Genomic DNA, 16,904 nt, shown 5'->3' with positions numbered 1-16,904 from the left:
CTGAAGCAGTTTGTGTTCAAAGACCAGGGGTATCCGCATGCCACGGAGGAGTGCCATGGAGGAAGAAGAGGAAGGCAGGGATATATCCCGCTCTCAGGAAGCACATAGCGCGGCCTTGCGGCTGCTGAGTGTTGGACCCTGCCTATGCTGTGAGCCTTCCAGCAGACGGAACTCTGGTGGATTTAGGCGAGCGAGAAAGTTTTTCAGATATGTTTAGTGCGACCTGTGACAGTGCAATTATATGGTTCCTTTTGGAAAGAAAACATCGCAATTGTGTAACATCGCGTCAATTATTTAAACACTATCGTTAATTTGGGGTATACTGTGATTTAAGAAAAAGATCAGCAATATTCTTGAACAAATTGTTTAAACTGCACCGTAATGACGCTACGTTAGCCTGCCGTCGTGAGGCCCTCCTAGTCCAGCAGCTCGTCAAAGACGAAGCGAATTTCCCGCCTTTTCTTCCCTGGCCGCTATACTGGATTGCGTCTCAGGAAGGGAGGGCCTGAGAAGGGGAGAGAATGGGACGGGTGAGGTCGAGAGTGCCCTGAGGAGGACCCAAGTGCCGGCTGGGGAAAACCCATGACGCTATCAGGTTGTGGCGGTAATCACTTATCAATTAATTAATTTCGTATCAGCTTTCTATCAAAAGTATGCTCGGCGACATAATACAACTATCGCACGCCGTTCCTTGTAATAACCTGGGGTATCCCGTTGGTGCGCCAGAATGATGTTGTTCTAGGTGGCTTACCATTTAACCTTCAGGTTGCTGCGATCTACACGCTTTGGCAACAGGTTGCTTAGCGGGGTGTTGACTCCATAATGAGACATTAACCTCACATTATTGGTTTTGGGGGTTTCATTGCGAGAGTAATTAAACGCAAGACTGAACCAGTTCAACAAATGGTCCCACTTGCTTTGGAATGTCGAGTGATAAATTATCAGCGCTGACTAAGATTGTGGTTAATCCACTCCGCGAATGAAGGTTGCGGCATGGTCATAATATGTCTTATTCCGTGCCCAAAGCAAAACTTGTGAAACTCACGCTATGTGAATGTAGATGCATTATCGCTAACCCACCATTGTGGCGGCCCCAAATACTCAAAAATTGGCGATAAATCTTGGATGCTCATATCAGTGGTGGTACCAAGACTAATGCTTCTAGCTCTTATACAGAATATAGCAGTTCAGGACGCTCGAAGCGTAAGCCAATGGGTTGCGTTCTCAACTTTGCTCCTGCAACAGAACCGCCCCGGTGCCCACACGCGAAGCATGGCAGGTTAAAATCCGGAATGCCCAGGACAGGATCATTATTAACAGCTCTCTTCAGTGCCTCGAAGGCGGTCTGCTAACTATCACCGTTGTTAAACTTTTCGCTCAAGCCCACCAGCGTTACACACGAATTTGCGAGAAAAGTTGCACATTCCGATGAACCGGGCAACTCTTTCTTACTACGGGATACTGGAAACTTATGGAAGACCCTGGTCCTAGTCCGATTATTTCTCACTTCTTTCTCCGACACGATGTGTTTTAGAAATCGAAATTTTACCATTCGCTACAGTTACCTTGCCTGCTTTGACCATAAGGCCTGTTTCTCCAAGCCGTATCACCACCAGCCTAATACGTTCTACATGCTCTTAAAATTTTTTGGTATAAATCGTCACTTTAATTGATAATTATATACGACTTTGAACTTGAAATCTCCCTGTAACAGAATCCTTCAGGAGGGACAACAGCGCTTCCTCGATTTACAGTCTGAAGGGCACACGATTAAATTCATATAATTTATAGTCCGTACATAAATATGTCAATAGTTTAGTTTATTCTGTAAGCGGGATCTAATAGTATGTCTGTTCTACATCGAATACAGAGGAAACACGGGCGCCGGCAAACCATGCACAACAGTTGTACAAGTCAGGGAGGGGAACAGATTCTAAAACGACATTTTGGTTAAGCTACCGGTTGTCGACTACCTCCCTATATCCAGCACGGTTTGATTTTAGTACAATGCAATATGGAGAAACACTGTGAGAGACCGACTGCTAATAAGAACACCCTTCAACAACCTGCCTAAGATCTTAGGCAACTCTTTCACCCTCCAACAACCTGCCTAAGATTTTAGGCAACTCTTTCAGTATTGGAGGGGAAAGCAGATAACGTGACTGACAAACCGGCGTCTGGTCGGTCAGCCTGATTTGATAAGATATCTTGTATGTAACTCCCTATTTGAGCTTCCGGTAGACGTTTAACATCAAAACCAAAGTCACCTCCCTGGATTTTGGCACATATTGTCACATACCCAAGGCTCACAAAATTTAAATGTTTCCTCAGGCCAAAACTTAAAATAAAATTCTATCCTTCAGAGTCGAAGATGTAACACACCTGCGCAAGAAAGTCGTTCCCCACCCATCCCTCTGCCAAAGAGAAAATAATCTGACAAATTAATTCTTGGGGAACTCTCTTAACAAGTGCCTGATTCTACAGCTTAACTTTTAACCGCGAACTTCTTTAACAGACAGAATACTAAGCATACTAAGTTGTCCCTACAGACACGCTGTCCTATTTGCGCCTACATTTCCTGCGACATCTAAGCTTTTCTTCCCTTAATCTTCATGCCATTTGAGAAGAGAAAAGAGCCTCTGTATGAAAATAGTAAATAATTTTCAGCTGCAACGCCTGAATATCTGGCCAATATCTAGTTTCCTTATTAAAAAAAATAAAGAAAAAACATTAATGTCACTCGCACGAGTGACGACGTCAACTACCAGAGTGTAGGTGCAGTAACTGTGCTTGGGAAGGGAAGGAAAGGGAGGAACCTTGTAACATGTCAACACACTCTTTAACGACACCGAGCAAGGAAAGACATGCGCCGCATGCGGTGCTCACCACCCAGACCGCGTTTGCTGTGATGTGGAACTGCTTGTCTGACGCTCGCCGCAAACGCTGGCACAGTTCAGCCGCGCTGCCTTCATTCGCTTCGCTTCTGGTGCGTAACTCATACTTTAACGGATCCATCCCCAAATGTTTCTGTCCAAATACGGCTCTAGACGCCATGGCAAGGTAGCTGCAGACACACAGAGTAGTTAAAAAATGACCAGAAAATTTACCCTGAACTACTAAATCAGCTTAACTATTCAACAGCAAGGAATACAAGCTTTCCAGAGTAACCAAGCTCTATGCTATCATTATGAAACGGATATACTGTTAAAACCTTTAGACCACTTCAGCAGGTTGGTCAGGAACTAGGGTTCCTTCGAAGAATGCTACTGAACCGTACCTCGAGATGTTGGATTTATTAAGCCACGCTTTCTTACAATAGTTAAAATTGAAATTTGAAACAGTCTTGATCGCAATCTTGTAATAATATTTGTTATTGGAGTGAGTGACCGGTTTCGACTCTGTGAAAGAGTCATCTTCAGACTCCAGAGCGGTGGATGGACACTGCTAAATGAGTTACACGAGCAGTTACACGGGCGTCGAGGTCGACGGAACTCATCTAGGAGTGTCCATGTACCGCCCCGGAGTCTCAAGATGACTCTTTCACAGAGTCGAAACCGGTAACCCACTACAATAAAAAATATTTTAACAATATTACGATCAAGACTGTTTTAAATTTTAATTTGAACTACTATTTTGAGGATCGCTGACCATGTTTCAAAAAATTTCAAAAATCTTTTATTACAATCAAATTTTCATTTCTTGATAATTAAGGAAAATAGTAATAAAACTTCAGCTAAGTATCAATACCCATTTAAAGGAAAGACATTGGACAAATAACAGTAATACTAACCATAATGTAAAAGGCAATACATTAATCAAAGAAAACTATTAGCCTACACTAAAGAAACGCAAATCAGAAAAACTCTTTGTAGAAATTCTAATCTTGCGAAATTCGGTTAACACCATTATAGAAACCAGAAAATGCACCATTCGTCGCCTGGACAACAGTGTCATACCCGCCCCAGGGCGCTTACAGTCACAAACAATCCCTTCCTAACAGGGGAGCCAATGCACGGAGTATGACTCTTCTACAACAAACAGAGAAGTGAAATTAGTGAACTGAAATGATATACACTTTCATACGTGCACTTATTATCGGCTGCAATGTGCCCAATCGACAATAACACCGTCAGCCAGAACAGTCTTATATTTTCTTTATATAAATTTAAAGTTGGTGGCTAAAGATGTCCACGCTGCCAAAACAGCTTCTTTCTGAATTTCAAGTCTTGACCATGACACGTACCCTCGACCTTTTAAGGTTAGATTCACATTGTCAATTAGAACCTTGGAATTTCCAGAAGAACATAAATTCTAAATTAAATCGTTGCAGTGAAGGTACTGGATAACATTTATAATGAGCCGCAACCCCGGCAGAGTCCCTCAAAGCTCAATGTTCCGGCTCACCAAGTTAAATGTCGTCCACAGCTGCTACAGAACGTCCGGCAGCTCACAAAGACGTCCGCCCACTTCACCTCACCAAAGAAAAGACGTCCCATCTGGCTCATAATGCTCGCGTAGGGTCCGTGTGTAGCGCTTACTCCGCACCGCCACCGGGCCATTGTCAGCACCGCAGTCTGCCGTGCCACCTTGCGTCTCATTCGCAACCTCTACCGCTGACTCTGTAGCGTGATGCTCAAGAGAAAGCTCCGCGAGGGTGCATGCGCCCACACGTCACCCACCAACTCTCGATCGTTGCCTAGCTTTCGAATCATCTTCCATTTTTCTGGGGTTTCATAAATACAGGTTGTGTATATAGAGGCCAGTTCAAGTAACAATTAGGGAGCGATCGTGGACCCTCCTATCATCAGTAGACAGCAAATGCTCAATATCGTTGAGCTCTGGTGATGGTAGATTACAGGAGACAGGCAAAAATTCATTCCTTTTCTCACAAGAACCAGATCTACACGATGCGAGCTGTGTGAACAGGGGCCCTATTGACTCTAAACACAGCATCACAGTTGGGAAGCAAACATTCTACCATGGGACTGAACTGTTCAGCCGAAATGTTCACATAAATTTCGGCAGTAATACGACCTTTCAGAGTACCCGAGAGGCAGATTCAAAACCACGATTTGGCTGCCCAAATAATCACCATAATCGCGCTGCCCTTTTCGGACGTAAACTCGGCCAGAAGTTGGAATCTGTATGAAACAAGTCTCTTCTAACCAGACGGTTTTCTTCCATCGGTTCATGGTTCAGATTTTATGGCTTTGGTAGAACGTTTTCCAATTACGGGCTTATTGCATCGCTGATGTGTCGTTTTGGGATCGCAGCTCGATCTACAGTTCCCCACTTATGGAGCACCCTTCTGGTTGTTTTGGTATTGACAGGATTCGTGAGTGTGACATTCTGTTCTACAGTGAATACTCTTCTTTTGTCTCAGTGCTCTTCGATTATCGTGTGCCACGATCACTCAGCGTGCACTTTAGATCCCATTATGACTTAATGGAAGACCTTTTCCCGCTCTCCCTACATTCGGAATAAATTATAGATATGACAGAGAGGTTCCATGACTTTTTACGCATGTCGTTTCTCATTTTCATCAATTTTTTAATGCTTTATTTCATTTCATGGTGTGAATGGTCCCGAATAAGGTTATTTTTACGAGAGTATTTGTACTGAGAGCTCAAATAACTTTCCACTTGATTGCTATGCATGTTGGGAACTCTATGTGGTCTTGCTTTTAGTTTTCACTGCTACTTCCCGATGTGGAATGTTGAGAGGTGAGCGCCATAGAACGCGACACACTGCGTTTTCGTGAGGGTCTGCACTTCTGCGAATACAGAGAGGGTCGTACATCAATGAGCTGGTGGGGCGACAGACCTTGATCGATTTTGCCTATTGTATGGAAGGCGAAACGACCTGCGAGCCATATGAATGTCGCCACAAGTTATGTGTTTACCGTTCCGGTGCGTCTGGAATGAAGACTACTAAACCCGCCTGACTGTATTGTCTTCATGATTCTGAGAGTACAAGTGGGCTGTGCCCTGATGGGTGCGAATGTCTGGCGCCGGTGGCCAGTGGTGTTCGCATGCTGTTTTTGTAGCTGGTCAAACTGCAAGTTCAGTGCCTGCAGATAAATAGCAGAGGCATGATTGGTCAACTCAAACTGAAGCCAGTTGACGTCATAAAGCCCTGCATGAAACTGGAGGGAACGATCGCAGTTGGCGTCGATGATGGTCCGAGACAGTGTGGGTGAATTTTGGAATCAGCACTGAATGCGGATTCGTGGCTTTTCGAAGGTAGTGGGGAGTTGAGTAACGCTGGTTCGCTCTTGCGTTCCGCTGGCACATGGCATTCTGGATCTGATCTTCGTTGGAATCGAAACGTTTTGCGACTTAGTCGCACTTTTTCGGAATAGTGAAGGAGCATGACTTCGGTCATAGCCCAGTTTCATTCTACGACTTAAGACCCACAATCTTACTCTGAGTTTTCGCACCTGTACCGACAGGGTGAGTTTAGGCGGTTTTGCTTCGTTTATTCCTAGAGATACATCCTGTTTGTCAAGGAGTTTCCCTGCTTCGGCCATGCGAGCAGAACTTACAGTTCCTGGACAGTATTCGAGGCCACAGGTTGGAACAGAGTTGTTGCACAGCAGAAGTCGGCGCCTACATTATCAAAACGTTGCCTACCGACGATATGCTGCTGAATTCAGGACTGGTAAAGTATTTTGCGGCTCTGGCATTGTAGGACCTATCATTTTTATACTGAAGTCCTCAGCAGCATGCGGGATCGCTTTGCTACAATCCACCTTGTTTGTTTCTCCTTGTGTTCCCATTCGAGCTCTCATTACTAATTGTGATACTGCATTACAGTCGGAGTAGTAATATTTTATTCATTAGAACCTTCAGTCATTATTGTCAGTCTATTGCACTACAGAGAGTAGGAGCCCCTTGTTCTCGAGCCAACTCTTATTCTCATAATACTGTTCGTATCGACAATCACGTACCTTTGTGTTCTGATTTATAATAAATCTCACTGTAATATGTAATCAGCTTATCATTTAGTAGATAAATGCAGAATTCCATTTACGGTCGTTATTATGATAAAATTCCCTTTTTTTACTGAGTAGATTACAATTTTTATTATATTATTGTCTGTGCACACCTTATTTTACCAACTAGCAGTGTCCACCACCAATTCATTTCGATACCGTTGTGCACATAATTAATTAGGTGGTAGGTAAGGAAGGGGTTGAGTGGATGTCTGGTTTTCATGCAATATTCGCCATAAATAGAGAGGTACAAACCCTTCTCCACCCTGGCACCTCTCAAGACACCTCTTGAAACACCGAACACTGCAGTTACCTTGGTTACGTAAGTAGACACTATACAAGCATCACCAATTTGCCCATGTTCACATTCACTTAGCTACGACATAATGCACTCAAAAATAGGTAGAACAGTGTTCTGATCATGACTAATACTTGTAACGTTGTCCTCATAAATTTATTCCTAATGTTAAAGCCGATGTGGTGAACTTGTTCAAAATGGTTCAAATGGCTCTGAACCCTATGGGACTTAACATCTGAGGTCATCAGTCCCCTAGAAATTAGAACTACTTAAACATAACTAACCTAAGAACATTATACACATCCGTGCCCGAGGAAGGATTCGAACCTGCGACCGTAGCGGTCGCGTGGTTCTAGACTGAAGCGCCTAGAACCGCTCGGCCACAACGTCTGGCCGGTGAAATTGTACAGTGCAACCAGCACACTTGGGTAGCATCTGCATTTTCGTTTCGGCACGTACTCCTCAGACTGTTTCGATACTTTTGTCCACTCCCAATATAGTATAATCCTGTCCCTTCTTCCTGTCAGTGTCTTCCATATATTCCTTTCATCGCCGATTCTGCGGAGGACAACCTTATTCCTTAAAGGTCCATATGTTTTTTAACAAGCTTCCGTAACACCACAACTAAAGATCTTCGATTCTTTTCTTCTCTGGTTTTCCGACGGTCCATGATTCTCTGACATACAGTACTGTGCTTCAGAAGTACGTCCTCATAAATTTATTTCTAATGTTAAGGCTGATGTTTGACACTAGCAGAATTGTAGTGGCCTGAAGTGACTTGTTAGCCAGTGATAATCTGCTCCTTATGTCCTCCTTGCTTCGTCCTGGGATTCCATTCCTACGGATGCTACAGCAATCCGCACGAATCACTGAGGAATATCGAATACCTATTAAGATGTTCGGGGAAAGCCCGAAGTCCGTAGGATTAATTTTTTGATTTCAAAGATTTTATAGGAGAGGGAACGTTGCTGAGTCCCACCATTAGTCCCATAATAATTTCTGCTCTTACGTAAGATCTTAGTGGATGCCCTAGCATCCAACAACAACTTCACAAGCGGGACGAAAATGCAGGCTGAGTTTACGGTGAGCCGTTTGTTGCTCCTCAGTAGTTGATAATTCCTTACTTAGCAAGCCATACTTAAAACATCGATAACATACGAATCAATAGTGACAGTCTGAATTGATTTCGGGGTGACCACCCAGAAGCAAAAACTTACCGTAAAGTAGCCCTGGCGGGGAAAAGAGACGGACAGATATAGAGGAGGAAGGAGGGCATAGACACAGATAGGGGGACGTAGGAGATGGAAGAGAGGGAACTGAAAATGGACAGAGAAAGGGGGAGATGGAAAAAGAAAGGAATCATGAAAAGATGGAGACACAGAGGTGGAAGGAGGAGATGAGAGGGAGAGGAGGAGATGGACAGGGAGAAGGACGGAGGAGTACAATGACCAAGTGAGGGGGAAGGAGTAACTGACTAATAGGCATCCTGCCTCCATCAAGTATGGGTGCCTAGAAAACCTGCCTTCTGTGATCACTAGACAACAAATCAAACAAATCGTATTAATGATGTTTATTACAAAAAGAAATGATTACAATACTTAACTCTGTGAAATTTGTCGTAAGCAAATTGCGACAGATAAAATTAGAAATCTCGTCAGTGTCAGTGTCAGTGTCAGTGTCAGTGTCATGCTACATAGCAGAAGCGAAGTGACTAGTCTTTATGCTATTCTTGAATTCACTGCTGTAAAACTCGCAGAACTGGCAAAACTCGGCGCGGCCAGTCGGCGCGGCGCTTATGTTGTCTTCGCCTAGAGGCACCTGCTCTCCCGTTGTCGTCCTAGAGAGGGGTCCGTCAGCGTGGTATTGGATGACGTCTTCTTCACCGCCCTCTCTGCTGTAACGTTCCCGAAACGCTCCCGACTGGCGTCACGGCGCTTGATTTTACGCAGAAGCTTTCTCCTCGCTCCCCCCTCCCCCCCCCCCCCCACCACACAAGAAAGCGACGTACGGTCGGTATAAGAAACACGACAACGCGAGGGCGCGTGGCTGTTTCGCACCGCACACACCACGGATCAGGCATTGAAACAGTTTCTCTCCTCCTATCGTTCGTACCAAAGAGATGGACCATCACCGGCGCCGGGTTATATTGTCTTTTTCAGGGTTTTTAGCGGCAGCAGACGATGGGCGCGTGACGAGATCGCTCTTCGACTTGGCCCGTCTGTGTCTTCCATTTCAGGCCCAGACGGATTTCAGCGCCGACATCAAAATCAAATTTGCCTCTGTCATGTGCACGGTAATCCTTCTGCATCTCTTCCCCTAGATTCACAGATCCTGAGGACAGCGCGGCCATAGCAGCAACCAGATGATGTCATCACGACACCGCAGGACGACTCCATGGTGACGGAGCCTTCGCCTCCTCCGCCTCCTCCACCTCCTCTCGCTCTACCGCTGGAGCTGGACTCGCCCCACGTGAACTGAAGGCCGTTGTCCGCCACTATGACTTCAGGCAATCATTAAAGGCAGAAAAGAGAAGACAATGCCTGAACTGTGCTGCGTGACGTTGTCGAGTTCATTGGTACAGCAAAAGGAAACTTATTGTAAGAGTGTGCCAAAATCAACCAACGGGTGTCCCAAAAAGGGTCCGGGTGATTGCAGCTTAGGCCAAACAGAGAATTTTCGTGGGGGTTCATATCCAGCCAAGTACAGTGTCGACGCCCTGTTTCGTTCGAACAATCCATTAACGTACTTGGTGAAGTAACTGCAACACGTCTTTTTGCAAAGCTTTGGGGATCAACACATGCGAATGTTCAATGTCATTTCGAACAAGAATCACACCTTACTGTATAGCGAGGCTATGCCGACGTGCAAAGTATCGGTGCACAACGGAGTTCTTTATGGTATGCAATGAGCGAGGCCAAGATGTGCGAATGTGTTTTAGCAAAATGTTCAAATCTACATCAGCGTTAGTGGCCTGTGTAAATTTCCTACAGTTCAGAGGAGAGGATTGAAGCAATTCAGAACCCTAAACATCGATGTGACAACTAGATGCAGCAGAAGCTTGACAGTCTGTATCAGGGCCAATCGGAAGCAGCGAAGGTGCATCCGCTTTACCTTGTTGACCTGTCGGACGATACACAATCTCATACTCGTATTGAGATGACAACAAAGGCCATCTCTGCAATTTTTGGGCACTTCGTATGAGGACCGGACTCATCGGATGTAACAAGGACTGCAATTGCTTGTGATCCGTTACTAAGTAGAAGTTTTTGCTAAACAAATAGCCAATGCTCCTTTCTGTATTTGTGAATAGTTACACTGAGCTTTCTACAACACTTTTTGTGCGAAAGCAGAAGGCCTATCCTTATCACCAAATCTGTGCGAAAGCACTGCACCGATTCCGTAAGGGGAAGCGTCAACTTGCTACACAACAGGTTTGACAGGATCAACGTGAACCAAGCATCGATCACTGAGCAATGTATCCTTAAGTTTTTTGAAAGCTCTTGGCACTCATCTGTCCAAACAAAGGATACATTCCTGCGACACAAGCGATGCAACGTATATGCGATTTGTGCAGCATTCGGCATGAACCGAATATAGTAGTTCATTTTCCCTAAACCTGATTGCAGTTCTGTGACATTGCGAGGATCTGGCAGTTCACGTGCTGCTAGCAAATGTGACTGAACAGCATGTACACTTGACTGATTATGACATGTCCAAGATACGGCAACCCAGGTTTAAAAAGTCACGCTTGTCCAGTCTACACTATAGTCCTGCATCAGATAGCACACGAAACAAAGCACGCAAATTTCTTCAGGTGTTCGACCTGCTACGAGAATATCATCCTGATAATTTGAAAAGTTTGGTAGTTAAGCAGTCAGCAGTTCCAAATACAGTTGAAAAGTGGCGAGTGCAGAAGCACTGCCAAAAGGCAAACGCAAATATTCAGACAAACCCATACGAGTGTTTACAACAAACACTTTTTGAGATTCTGATATTTGAAGATATGCGTCGTGCAAATCAATTTTTGAAAATTAATGACCACCGCCTAATCTGTCCATGAGATCCTCTGTGTGTGTCAATGGATAAGAATCGATCACAGGTTGTTCGTTGACTTTACACTTAAAGTCAACACAGAGGCGAATGAGAGCTCAATGTTTGGGAAGCAAAATCAGTGGATTTGCAAGCAAAATCAGTGGATTTGCCCATAGACTTTTGTTGTATGAGTGCAATAGCTCCTCTGTCTTGCAGTTCTTTAAGTTCCGCAGCGACTTCGTGCCGTAATGGAATGGGAACAGTTCTGGCTCTGTAAAATTTCGACTAAGCATTGTATTTCATAGTAATATGTGCAACAAAATTATTAGGCTTGCCTACACCTTCAGACAAAGTTCAGAGAATTATTTCAGCAACCTAGCAATACTGTCATTTGCATTGAATGCAGTCACTGACAACCCATTGTCATGAATGTTAAAAGCCAAACAAATAAAAAAATCAAGGCCAAATCTGTTCTCACAATCGCGTGATTGTAGCACAGTGGAAGTTAAAAGTCACATATGTGAGCGGTACACGGCAGGTAAGGTACAGTTTCCGAGAACGGTAATTTCTTGTGTATTACTAGCCGTCAGGTGTGTCCTAGCTTTAGACAGGTGAGGGGAGCCTAACAGTTAGTGTGTGTTACGATTTAGCAATGTAACAGAAGCACCCCTGTCCTACTGAAATTTCACACGTTTTCCACTTATATGCAAATGTAGATAAGTTTGTTGCACTGGCATAGGACTGAGGAAATTGTCTTCTTGCTACTTTTGCTAATGCTTGCAGCAGCCTTTGAATACACTACATTAATTACATGAGCTTTGTGACAAGAATGATGTGAGTTGAATGGGCAAAATTCTTATGGTTGTTCCGTTGCAAACATACGGAATATTCATCTTCTTTCTTGCCACAGGTGTAACACTGTGCTTGTTGGAACGGGCAGTCTTGTCGTTTGTGCCGTGCCAAGTGCCATGCCAAGGGCATGACTTAATTCTGTTCGCCTGTTTAGAGAGTTGTTCATGTGGTTTGGAGAACTGGTTATGTGGTGTGGCGCATGCAAACTGTTGCTGCCTAATGCGCCAGTCACGAACAAGGGGCGACTCGATCCGACAAATTTGTGGCTGCTGAAATTTATGAGCTGACATGGCACCTGAATCGTACTGATCTAGTATTTGTATTACATGCTGGAATGATAGATCCGACTGTTTCAATATCTGTTCTCTAAGTCCTACCTCAGTTACACCGTACACGAACGCAACACACATCATAACATCTGAATATAGCGCACCACAAGCTCATTTGAATTTCCATTTCCTCGTCATACCCTACAAATCTGTTACCCACTCGCGATAAGTTTGTTCTGACCATTTCTTGCAATTAAAGTATTAATACCTAGCTCGCAGCACATTTACTTGTTGGTCTTAATTAGCGAATCTACAATCTGTTCATAGGAAAGTTCACTCGGAGTGGTTTTAGGGAAGAGTTTGTGAAGGAGATGGAACACTGTACTTCCTACTGTGGACAAAAAGTAACGGACCTTCATAATACCTGGTACGTTGTGTGCAATTACGTGGCCTTCAAACTACTGCAACCGCTCGAGCCACTTCTTTTGTTGTTCATTAAACTGGCGAAAAGGCGGCATGGCACTCGGAGTCACTGTAGGTGTAGTTTGCTCTGCCCAGCTTGCAGCGTTGGCCAGTAGCTGCTGCACGTGGTTTGGTAGGGTTCACATTTCTTGGCTGTGAAACTGAAACATCTGTGTTAGCTCTGTTGCATGTATCGCTTGCAGCTGAGACGCTTGAGTAAGGTGTGGGAGAGGTGGGGTGGGCATGTTGGGAGAGACAAATGCAATCAACAGACAAGGCAGGCAATAAAAATAAGTACGCAGGCAAAGAAAATTACTGCAACGCCCACCTGAAAACACTGAGTAGCAGAAACACTATAGAAGATGCTGTTAAAGCAACTAAACGTACTCCTGCAAAGAAATGACATTTTAGAATGAAGGCGTCAGTAGATAGAAAAGGCCATAAGAAGGAAAACAGAGAATCTAAGGTGGCTGTTGCTATGGGATCCGTTGGCCTCCTCAACGCCAATGTTGCATCCTGCCCATTCGCCAAGTAGGGGGTGCCTATGAAATCTGCTGTGTAGGATCGTTAGACAACAATTCAAGGAAACCGTAGTAATGAAGTTTATTACAAAAGGAAATGATTACAATATTTAACTTTGTCAAATACAGATGTGTCAGGCAACGGCCTTGCCGCAGTGGATACACCGGTTCCCGTGAGATCACCGAAGTTAAGCGCTGTCGGGCGTGGTCGGCACTTGGATGGGTGACCATCCAGGCCGCCATGGGCTGTTGCCATTTTTCGGGGTAAACTTAGCCTCATGATGCCTGTGGAGGAGCTACTCGACCGAATAGTAGCGGCTTCGGTCAAGAATACCATCATAACGACCGGGAGAGCGGTGTGCTGACCCCACGCCCCTCCTATCCTCATCCTCTTATGAGGATGACACGGCGGTCGGTTGGTCCCGGTAGGCCACTCGCGGCCTGAAGACGGAGAGAAATACAGATGTGTCGCAGGCAAATGGCGAATTGAGAAAATAAGAAACCTCTTCAGAATATACAATGCTACATAGTAGACGCGAAATGACTAGTCTTGATGCTATTCTCGAACTCGCTGCTGTAGCACTCGTAGAAATGGGCCGCAGCCAGTCACCTTGGCGCATATTTTCTCCTTGCCTAGAGGCACCTGCTGTCTCGTTGTCGTCCTAAAGAGGGGTCCGGTCAGCGTGCTGTTCGCTGACGTCTTCTTCACAACTCTCTCTTCTCTAATCTTCCCGCATGCCGTCCCGACGCTTGACTTTACGCTGGAACAAACAGAAGACTGGAATAAATACATGCGCACGCAACGCCGGATACTCAGCTAGTAAACTCAGTACAACAACATTAGTTAAGATCTAAAGAACACATAAACCATATTCCCGAGGTAAGAATCACTACATTAATAAAACACTGTAGTACCGAGAAGCCAAAAGCATTTAGGAAGACCTGTGAAGAGATAGCATGTGGCTCTCTTAAGCATCTCATAATTCTTAAGGAATCTTATTTTCTCCAGAGGCCCTGCTTCCCTTTAAATATTCCACTGATCTGTCTTCTGTCTCACACATTTAAATTACGTTTACAAGCTGTTCTCTTCTCTAATGTTGCTTCATATCCCTTGCACAGACAGACTAAATACAGGTATGCTATACATAACCTCCACGTTGCAGACTTTCATTCTACACTCCTGGAAATGGAAAAAAGAACACATTGACACCGGTGTGTCAGACCCACCATACTTGCTCCGGACACTGCGAGAGGGCTGTACAAGCAATGATCACACGCACGGCACAGCGGACACACCAGGAACCGCGGTGTTGGCCGTCGAATGGCGCTAGCTGCGCAGCATTTGTGCACCGCCGCCGTCAGTGTCAGCCAGTTTGCCGTGGCATACGGAGCTCCATCGCAGTCTTTAACACTGGTAGCATGCCGCGACAGCGTGGACGTCAACCGTATGTGCAGTTGACGGACTTTGAGCGAGGGCGTATAGTGGGCATGCGGGAGGCCGGGTGGACGTACCGCCGAATTGCTCAACACGTGGGGCGTGAGGTCTCCACAGTACATCGATGTTGTCGCCAGTGGTCGGCGGAAGGTGCACGTGCCCGTCGACCTGGGACCGGACCGCAGCGACGCACGGATGCACGCCAAGACCGTAGGATCCTACGCAGTGCCGTAGGGCACCGCACCGCCACTTCCCAGCAAATTAGGGACACTGTTGCTCCTGGGGTATCGGCGAGGACCATTCGCAACCGTCTCCATGAAGCTGGGCTACGGTCCCGCACACCGTTAGGCCGTCTTCCGCTCACGCCCCAACATCGTGCAGCCCGCCTCCAGTGGTGTCGCGACAGGCGTGAATGGAGGGACGAATGGAGACGTGTCGTCTTCAGCGATGAGAGTCGCTTCTGCCTTGGTGCCAATGATGGTCGTATGCGTGTTTGGTGCCGTGCAGGTGAGCGCCACAATCAGGACTGCATACGACCGAGGCACACAGGGCCAATACCCGGCATCATGGTGTGGGGAGCGATCTCCTACACTGGCCGTACACCACTGGTGATCGTCGAGGGAACACTGAATAGTGCACGGTACATCCAAACCGTCATCGAACCCATCGTTCTACCATTCCTAGACCGGCAAGGGAACTTGCTGTTCCAACAGGACAATGCACGTCCGCATGTATCCCGTGCCACCCAACGTGCTCTAGAAGGTGTAAGTCAACTACCCTGGCCAGCAAGATCTCCGGATCTGTCCCCCATTGAGCATGTTTGGGACTGGATGAATTGTCGTCTCAGGCGGTCTGCACGTCCAGTACGAACGCTGGTCCAACTGAGGCGCCAGGTGGAAATGGCATGGCAAGCCGTTCCACACGACTACATCCAGCATCTCTACGATCGTCTGCATGGGAGAATAGCAGCCTGCATTGCTGCGAAAGGTGGATATACACTGTACTAGTGCCGACATTGTGCATTCTCTGTTGCCTGTGTCTATGTGCCTGTGGTTCTGTCAGTGTGATCATGTGATGTATCTGACCCCAGGAATGTGTCAATAAAGTTTCCCCTTCCTGGGACAATGAATTCACGGTGTTCTTATTTCAATTTCCAAGAGTGTTTGTTTAGTACTGGCATGTCATCCGAAAATACAGACGCTTCTCTATCCACCAAAGGCTTCTTTAACTTTTTTACATGTGCCCTCTGTCTTTCTCATAGCCAAGCGTGTTTCCTCGCTCCTGCTTCGTTATTTCTCACTGTCTGTAAAGCACAAATTCTTGGAAAATGTATTCGGTTTTGCTTGCCTCATTTGCTACATTTTTAAATTTGGTTCTTTAATCATTTCGACTGAAAACTCGTATCACACAAGGATGTCTATTGGACCTCGACGACTGCATTATTTTATGTCTCCAAGCTACCGATTCATCCCATTGAGTTTTTCCATGAAATTCTTAACAATCGCGTTTTCTGCATACCCCCTCCTACCTTCTTAATTTCCAAGCTTACTATCATTTCAAGATTTCGAGGGAGGTGCCGATCTCTGCCGTAATTGGGTACTGAAGTAATTCAATGGCGAAAGTTGAAAATTTGTAGCGGACTGAGACTCGAAACAGATTTCTCTCATTATGCGGTCACTTTACCAACCTTTGCTATCTCAGCACGCTTTCCGGCCTACCCAAAATCTTAATTTATCACACACTACTAGGTACCGCTCTGGCATGGACGTTGGTTAGTAGTGTGAGTTGAGAATTTGTTTCAGCTTGAAAGGGTGCTCACACGCCAGGTAGCTGAAGCGATTTAGGTGATCGCTCGCATGAAGTGAGAAATAGGGATTCGGGTACTGTTATGGCACAAATTTTCGACTTTCGCCGCTGAATTATTTCATTGTCCAACTACGGTTGACGTAGGTACCTCCCTCGAAATACTTATACTTACGGCCACTGTATTGAAAACATTGGTGTCAGTTCTATCGGAGGTGTCTGACAGAAAAGGCCAGAG

General features: G+C 45.5%; 1 pseudogene; it reads left to right on the top strand.

Annotated features, from left to right (window-relative positions):
• Positions 1 to 13,565: 13,565 nt before the first annotated feature.
• LOC126177367 (5S ribosomal RNA) lies at positions 13,566 to 13,683 on the top strand (annotated as a pseudogene).
• Positions 13,684 to 16,904: the final 3,221 nt, after the last annotated feature.

Source organism: Schistocerca cancellata, chromosome 3 (assembly GCF_023864275.1).
Source record: "Schistocerca cancellata isolate TAMUIC-IGC-003103 chromosome 3, iqSchCanc2.1, whole genome shotgun sequence".
Lineage (NCBI taxonomy): Eukaryota > Metazoa > Arthropoda > Insecta > Orthoptera > Acrididae > Schistocerca > Schistocerca cancellata.
Note: the sequence above shows the minus strand (reverse complement) of the source record. Positions and strands in the feature narration are given on the sequence as shown.